This window comes from Rhyacophila brunnea, unplaced genomic scaffold (genome assembly GCF_057557595.1).
Source record: "Rhyacophila brunnea isolate RB1 unplaced genomic scaffold, BYU_Rbru_1.0 scaffold_16, whole genome shotgun sequence".
Taxonomy (NCBI): domain Eukaryota; kingdom Metazoa; phylum Arthropoda; class Insecta; order Trichoptera; family Rhyacophilidae; genus Rhyacophila; species Rhyacophila brunnea.
Genome location: NW_028232816.1, coordinates 320,094 through 328,638, shown reverse-complemented (window position 1 = coordinate 328,638; position 8,545 = coordinate 320,094).

Sequence of the window (8,545 nt, the reverse complement as noted above, 5' to 3'; positions counted from 1 at the left end):
CACACATTAGGAGCCAGAAAAACATTTTTTTTGTCCACTTCACAGTCTTCCGCTGAACGTTATAGTATGAGAGAAACTGGTCTGCGCGATCACCCCCTCTCATATATCTGTTATATTCCATCCAGATCATCCTCACTATATTCTTATCTCTCCAAGAATGCAAGAGGATATCCCCCTTTCGACAGATAACTGACTCGCCCTTGCGTAGGTCTTCCGTCAACAGATTGAACTCAAGCGGTAGACCTCTATCTTTGCGGATAGTCCCACAGACTCTAATATTTTTAACCAGCAGCTCCTCAGCCAGCCCGACGCTATTATAATAATTATCCATGTAGCAGTGGTATCCTTGGCCGACGTAATTACGCAAGAGCGTATTAACAGTGTGTCCCAACGTACTTCCCTGACAGTGATAAATTAAAAAGTCGCATATATAGCCGGACTTGGCTTCGCATAGCATGCGGACCAGTATGCCGTATTTATGAATTTTGTCAGGGTTGTACGTTCGGATGTTCAGTAACCCCCGCCAAGGTACCACTGCTTCATCCAGAGAGAGTTCCTGCTGTGGAGTGAAATATTGGCTGAAAAGAGGCTTAAAATGGTCTACGATTGTCTGTATTTTATAGAGTCTCGTGGCGTTGGAAGGTCGCGTCAGATTATCGTTGAAATGAAGCATCTGAAGGATTTGCATAAAGCGATTCCGACTCATCGTTTTTCCGAACCAGGGAGTTTCAAAATAGGGACGAGTGGACCAGTATTCGCTCAACGTGGACCTCCTAATGTGGCCCATCATAAATATTAATCCTAAAAAGTTCTTCATCTCCCTTACGCTAACATCCTTCCAAATTAAGTCCTTTCTGTTACCACTAATCTTATCACTATTTTGTCTATAATACAAGTTAGTTTGATTAACTAATAAATTGAAAAAATTTACGCAAAAAAACAGTTCACATGCCGCTTCAACAGACTGAACGTGGTCAACATTCACTTTTACACCTGGGTCAGCAGTAAACCGTCCGGGTGCCGGAGTATAGTCTGCTGTCGACCACGGTTCAGTCACCCTAGCATTACACCTCGCTTGTCCTCCTCGGTTGTCTCTGGAACGACCGCCCCTACTTCCTCTTCCACGCCGGCCACTCGCTCGACTTCCGGTTTCTGTCCAAGATGGGCCAGGGAGTGGGTCCTCAGGCGTGTCGACTCCTGACTCCTGACTGGTCTCATCGAGAACCTCAGCAACGCGGTTAATGAAACCGTTGAAATCGTCTTCAAAGTTTTTCGAGTCACCGGCGGTGAAATCGATGATGTCTGCGACATCGGTGGTGGCATCCGGTGGGACATCCGAATCAGAGTCATATACTAACTCAAATGCGTATTCCTGCTCTAATTCGTCTGTTCCCAAGGTATCTATTTCAGCTGGAATAGAAACAAAATTCCACTTTAGTAAACTGAATATAATTCTTGGAAGACACGTGGCATTATCAAAACGTTCTATTGTCTTATACTAATTATGTTTTGCGAATAAATTATTACCTCGTGACGAATCTATTATTCGATTATCCGGATATTTTAGGCTAATCTAATAAAGTGGTTTGGAACAGCTGTAAACAACAAACAAAACCCTATCAAAAAACAAATTTTGGAAAAAACGTGGCGATAAGTAAAAACTTGTTTATACATTATATTATAATTGTATGGAATATGTATAATAAATCAATGTTCTAGACTTATTGAGTAATACATCGGAAGATTATCAAGAAAATAAAAAATAATAATAACTTTTAAACTTTGAAATCAGAAACAGTAATAATTTTACATACCTACACGGAGAGACTCGTAAAATCAATTTAAATCATCACAAATCATTAATAAACATACAATATGTCTCTTGTCTTATTGAATCTTTGTTTGATTATTTACGTAATTTTCGTCCTCAAAATCAGAAGACAAAATCACACGACAGAATGGGGTCTCAACAAAGTAAAATTGAGGACTTTGATCAATAATATTACATAAGGTAAAAACAGATATCGGTTTTCTATCTATACCAGTCGTTAATGCAATTTTTTTATAAAATAGGACTTGTCAAATGTTATCGTTAAAAACACATGGATGGCATTATAAAAATATAATATAAACGGAATTCTCCGTGAGCGGTGCTTAACGTAATTTTTGTTATCCCGGAAATCTCCGTTTGCGGTACTGTCCGTGCTAAAAGATTTTTCTTCAAGTTTATAACTACGACTAATATTTTGGGATCTGTGAGCATAGGTTAGGTTGTATAATATGCTTACATTTATCAGTGCGACTGACTATATTAGTTATAGTTTCATGTATCCCCAAATCTTTTTTAATGTCTTGATGGTCAATCTGCATTTCATCGCATGGCTCTTGGACTTCTAAGACTCTCTCTGACAATCCAAGTGTAGAGAAATAGGACATGGCAGTGGTTGCAGGAATGAACTGAAAGAACGTGGAGTATTGCATTAGCAAGAAGATCGGTATAACACTATTAAAAAATCAAACACTTTAAATATATTATATAATATTGACATGAGGGGAAGATATAGTTTAGAGCAGCAGTGCCCAACCCGCAGCTCGCGAGCAACGTGTTGCTAGCGTACGGTTTAAGTCGGCTTGCACATCAGAATTCGCCTCATGCGGAAATCGTCGATGTGACATCATCGTTAATCCACATTACAAACGTTGTCAAATGGAGCTTCGCAGATTGGTCGAATGCGACAGAGAAACAAATGCAACATGTCGAGGATCGACTCTTCTAGCATGTTGAAGGTCGCGCGCGCCGAGATTGCGCGAAGCGCTCGTTGCGGACATTTGTTGTAGGTACTAGCTAGACGTCAGTGATTACCGGTCACGCTTTCCACACACAACACATCAAACTGAGACATCAAATAAACAAAAATGGCAGACAAACGCTTCAACATTATGACCGAATCTAATATATACGATTTCTACTTAAATTTCTGAGGTACCAACGTTTAATAATCTCTGCTTCAGCGTCCGATGAAATTTTGCGTAATGCGTATGGCTGGGAGTATATTATTATTATTTTGACGTTTCGAGACGCGAGCGTCGCAAGTGCCGCTTACATGTGCGTGTTCGTCACGTGCAACAATGCTCGGAACTCGGTCGCGTTAAACGAGGTGAGTTTTGATACGAGAGGCGCCTTATTGTGGCTCGTGGCTCGCGTATTTAGAATATATTGTATTAAGCGCGCAGTGTATGTCAAAAATCGGCAAAATTGCTACTCACTGTGGCAACACCTTGTCGGAAATCACCACTGGCGAAAAGGCGAGAGTAATAGTATATTAAACTATGGGCCAGATGAAGAGCGTTCTGACACAAGTGTCAGTTTGATAATTTTATTTAACATATATAGTTACCCTAATCCTAATATTTATGTCTGAATATGAGCCAGAGAAAAGAAAAAAAACGGACATAGAATTTTCAAGAAAATTGGGAAGAGATATTTTTTTATTTTTTTTAAGAACAAATGTATTTGTTTTATTTGCAGTTCAAGAGTTGCTATTGGAAAAAATGGCTGTGTGTACTTATGTACGCGCGTCAGAAGTGGCGTAACAAAATAAAATAATCGCACACCGCGTTAGTCAAAATTCACATCAAGCAAAAATATTCAAACAGTTAGAAAATAGTTTTCACATAAACTAAATATGTAATTCCAAACAAAAGTAACGTACCTATCACACTTTAAAATATTAAGCTTAGTTTTGACAGCTTATTATATATAAAAAGGAGTAGGTACAATTCACAACGCAAAAGAATATTTTTCACGAAGCAAAATAATCCATACTCCTTATTCTATGGTCACTATGGTCGGCTATGATTACATTATGATTAATAGATCAAATTATATAGAAAACAATGAGATACGGGGCATAATCCAAGAAAATAACATACTAACGGCTGTACAAGTACATGGATTCACTTGCACTAATAGTGTGTATTTTAAATTTAAAAAATTTACAATATCATTTTTCAAACGTATGCGAGACGCGATGTTTTCATTAGGACACGTTTTTAGATAATCGGTAGACGTCAAAATATTCTTTGCGGTGTAGTTCGTATTTCTTTCGCCAGGTTCGCCAGTGTCGTTCTACTGCGCATGCGCACCGCCATGCAAGTACCGATAAATGGCATGCAATCTTACGTGTTTACACGTCCATTTCCTTGTTCTGGCCGGAATAATACGTACTGTCAGCAGTAAATCCATGTACGTGTATACGGGGTATACTCTATCATATCACAATTACTCAATAATATTTTAATTACTTAATAATATAAACGTTCTTACATACCTGTTCTGGCTTGCATTCGGAATATGAGCAACCCGGCTGTGAATCTTCATATTTCATTTGGCGATTTGTGTCTTCTTTAAATTCTTCATTCAAATTAACTAGTTCGGAATCTATCTCACACTTCAGATTAGCAGGGTTAATTTTAGACCACTTAAAAACAAAATAATAAATTATTTTATTTATACATTCATCACATTTACATTATTTTAGTATGAGGGAATTAATTTTGTTTATAAATAAAATTGTATTGATTCGAGAGAAGAAAAAAGTGGAGGGGACTAGAGGAGGCCTTTATCTAGCAGTGGATCAACATCGGCGAATGATAAGGGTATCAATATTTAGCTATCAAACTAGAAAATAGGTAATATGGATTTTGACATAGTATAGATTTATTATTGACTTGTTTGATAAAAATTTTGTTTGTGCCAAAACTGTATTAGGGACTCAATTATCTTTATGATATATTGGCGCCAAAATAAGGACCAAACCAGTTTTATAAAGCAAATTAGATAAAATACATCGTCGTAGTGGCGTAATCTGATATGTCAATAGCACACAACAGATTAATAAATAGAATTCATATAGGCAGATAATATCTCAATTCATTACATTATGAAAAAGGAATTTGAATGTGTGATGTATCCCATATTTTTCTAAATCCAAGATCGGTTGCCTGTTACTCCACAACCGTTAGGTATTTCAGTTCCCATTAATTCTATGTTTCTGGTCTATACGTCAGTACAGAGACTATAATTAAGTGTCCACAAGGCCCCTGTAACCACTGAAAAAAAAAATGAAACCAAACTCACATGAGTAGCAAGAGATGGATAATCATTTGAGCGTATTTATACAGAGAACAGCTAGGCCACAATTTTGAAAAAAATGAGTTATTGTGATTTCCATAATCTCACACGTTTGTTTTACATTCTGCACAAATCAGCCAAGCTGCTGGCATACAAAAATCTCATATAAATGCGTTTTAAAGATTTTTAAAATCACAGAATATGACATTTTCGATCTGCATAAAGGAACCAAGCTGCTGTCATACAAAAATGTCATATAAATGCGTTCTTAAATATGCCATATTCGATCTGCAAAAAGCAACCACATGATAATATTATGTACTTACCTAATTATTAACATCCTAACTGTAAGCTGTGTTTTTCTACATTCAATTAATAAACATTATTTTCTCAATAAGATATTTTTTTTATTTTATCATATATAATAATATAATATATATTTTTTTTATGTAAAAATTAGTGCCTGACAGCTAAATATTAATGTATAGGTAATTTACAAGTTTTTCGAATTATTTTCAGAACTTCGAAATTCCCATAATACTTGAATAACTTAAAAACTTTAAGAAATAGATGCAAAAATAAGAGTTGGCTGCATTCAAGAATGAAGATTCTAAAAAAGCCTTTTTTGCACAAAACAGCCTGGACTTAGGACTGGAGTAAGTAAAAGGTAGCAATAACACAATGGTTATGGAACATACCTGTGAATCGTTATTGAGTATCGACGCATCCGAGTATTCACCAAACTCTTGGAAGGCTTGTGCTCGAAGGAGAGCCACTTCATTATCAGTCAGGGATACGTCATGCATACACTTGTGGTAGGTCAGAATCTTTTTTGAAGAGAAAAATGCATGACATATATCGCATACAAAATTATTGCGATAAAAGGAAGATCTTGTGAATTTTAAACAAATTTCTTTATCGGAAGCATTCACTATTTCCTGGTTAATGTCACGTTCGTGTATTGTAACTGCATCGCACGGCATTGCGGCTTGAATCGTAGGAATTTCATGTACTCCGCGCTGAAAAAAATGGGAAGAAAGTTCCTTGAATTATTTTTTTATGAATATTGTCATTAATATTGTAAATTCTAAAACATATATACATTTGAGCCTACCTATCTTGAATGATCAACTTAGCTTTCTTAATAGCCCAATGCTATATCCTATATGATGTTTTATTTACGATATACAACATTTATATGTATGTATGTGGATATAGGTATGTATAAAAAGTAGGTATCATGTAAGAATAATATAATTGAATATTAATTGATTAACTAATAACTTTTAAAGACTGATATAATAGATAGGTAGTATATATCATTAGTTCACTCCATTAATTCCCAATACAGAATGGACGATTTTACACCTCTTGAGTGTAGTATTTTTATTATTTATAAATTAGTTATGATCTATTATTAGGTTTTGACGATTTATTATACGATTATCGAATGTATTATCTATTATTAATAAGATAAGGTTTTTTTACAAACACTCAACTATTCATAATTTTTGTTTGTCATATTTTTTATTATGATCCATGACTTAATAGGTAGGTGATAAAGATTTTACCTACTTTATTGTATTGATTTGGTAAATAAGTGATAGTTAATAGTATTCGTAGTTGTCAGTGTGGTGGTAAAAAATGACTCAATTGAAATAGTACATAACGTACCATCAAGTACCTTCGGTCGATGGTATTAATATTATAAATATCGTAGATATAAAATTTAAATTATGGATGAGATATCTTTCCCTAGTATCAGAAAATGATTTCTTCAATAGTACCTAGTACAGTGTGAAATCTTTACGGTAATAGTCGGCGTCTTATATTAACGTATCTTGGAGACCTTGGAGTTCATCTGATTTAGTGGTTCTGTGTTATTATTAATTGGAAGTGGCGATCAAAGTAAGTAAACTTCTTCTGTGTATAATATTAGAATACACTAGGACGTTTGTCAATGTGACAGTCGATTCTGAACGACAATAATTAATAACTTATGTATACTCTTCAGTCATTATATAATACTAAACTCTGCTTGCAAGTACGTCATCAATAAATAGTATAGCAGTTGACCACCGGGTGCTTGTGAAAAAAGTTATGCTCAGGCTTTATTAATCTAAAGATGACGGTGTACCTACTTATCTCTCTGACATTTTATTCAATGTGTTACTGTTTTAGAGACAAATTTATTGTTGAATTAATTTTAGATACTGGCAAAAATGATTATTGTCGAAAATCGCGTCCTCGTAAAATATCTGTCAGATCGTTCAAATCCAACCATCCGATTTTGTTTAGTTGGTTTGAAATGCTATGAAACGTATTTACAAAAAAAAACGGGTGGATGTGCCTGGTGCTCCGCCAACATTATCTGTCAGTCGCCATTTTGGAATTCAGCTATCTTTTTGTCATCCAATTATAGTACGCGGTCCAAGACATTCTAGTATTCCGTCAAAAATTATAGGACATGTTGAAAATGTAAGTTTATTGTTTGTCACATAAACATAACGGAGAATTCGAGAAATTTCGATGCCCTGCTTTATTCAAACACCTCTTACAACCGAAAAATGCTAACACAGGCCGCCATCATTAACTGTCACGTTAGTTTTTTAGAGTATACAACGCAAGACTACGACCATATACTAATATCGCACACTGAGATCTTATATTATTTATATTATATAGATTATACTTACTACGTCCCTCGCTTCACGTTATTACGATTTGCTGTGATTGAAGTACGAACATTTTTGAAGGCAGCTTGCGTTGTAATTCTTAAAAAATGACGTGTGACAGTTAATGGCGTCGCCCCGATGACGTACAACAATACATTATGACCCTCTAACCAAACCGGCGAATTCTATTCCATTTTTCAAAATTGTGGTATTCTTGACGTAAGTATACTTTTTTAATAGTACGCTATAATTATAGTTCGGTTGGCAACACTGCGCTCACTGACAGATGACAGCGAGCGGTGGCGGAGAACCAGTAAAAATACACAAAAAACGAACCAACATCCACATACCTTACGTACTACAATTATTATTAATAATTGCAAAACTAACCTCAAAAATGCACGTGACTTCGTCTCAACTTTATACAATGATAATATTAACTCTTTTTATACTGTTACCTATATTAATACTTAGCACATTAATTAATACGATTGCAATAAATTGTTAGATATCGAGGGTATACTGACAGAAAGCATTAAGTCATTAATCTTAAAGTAATCTTTTTTGCGATCTTAAGAACAACTCCAACACATCTTTAATATATGTTTTTCTCTTTAAGACGAAGCCATTCTAATAAATTCTTCAAATGATTCAATGCATTGTTTTACTAATCACTAATGACAGATGATTTAAAATTGCAAAGGTAAAGCATATGCCCTATGGTGAGATCTTGACA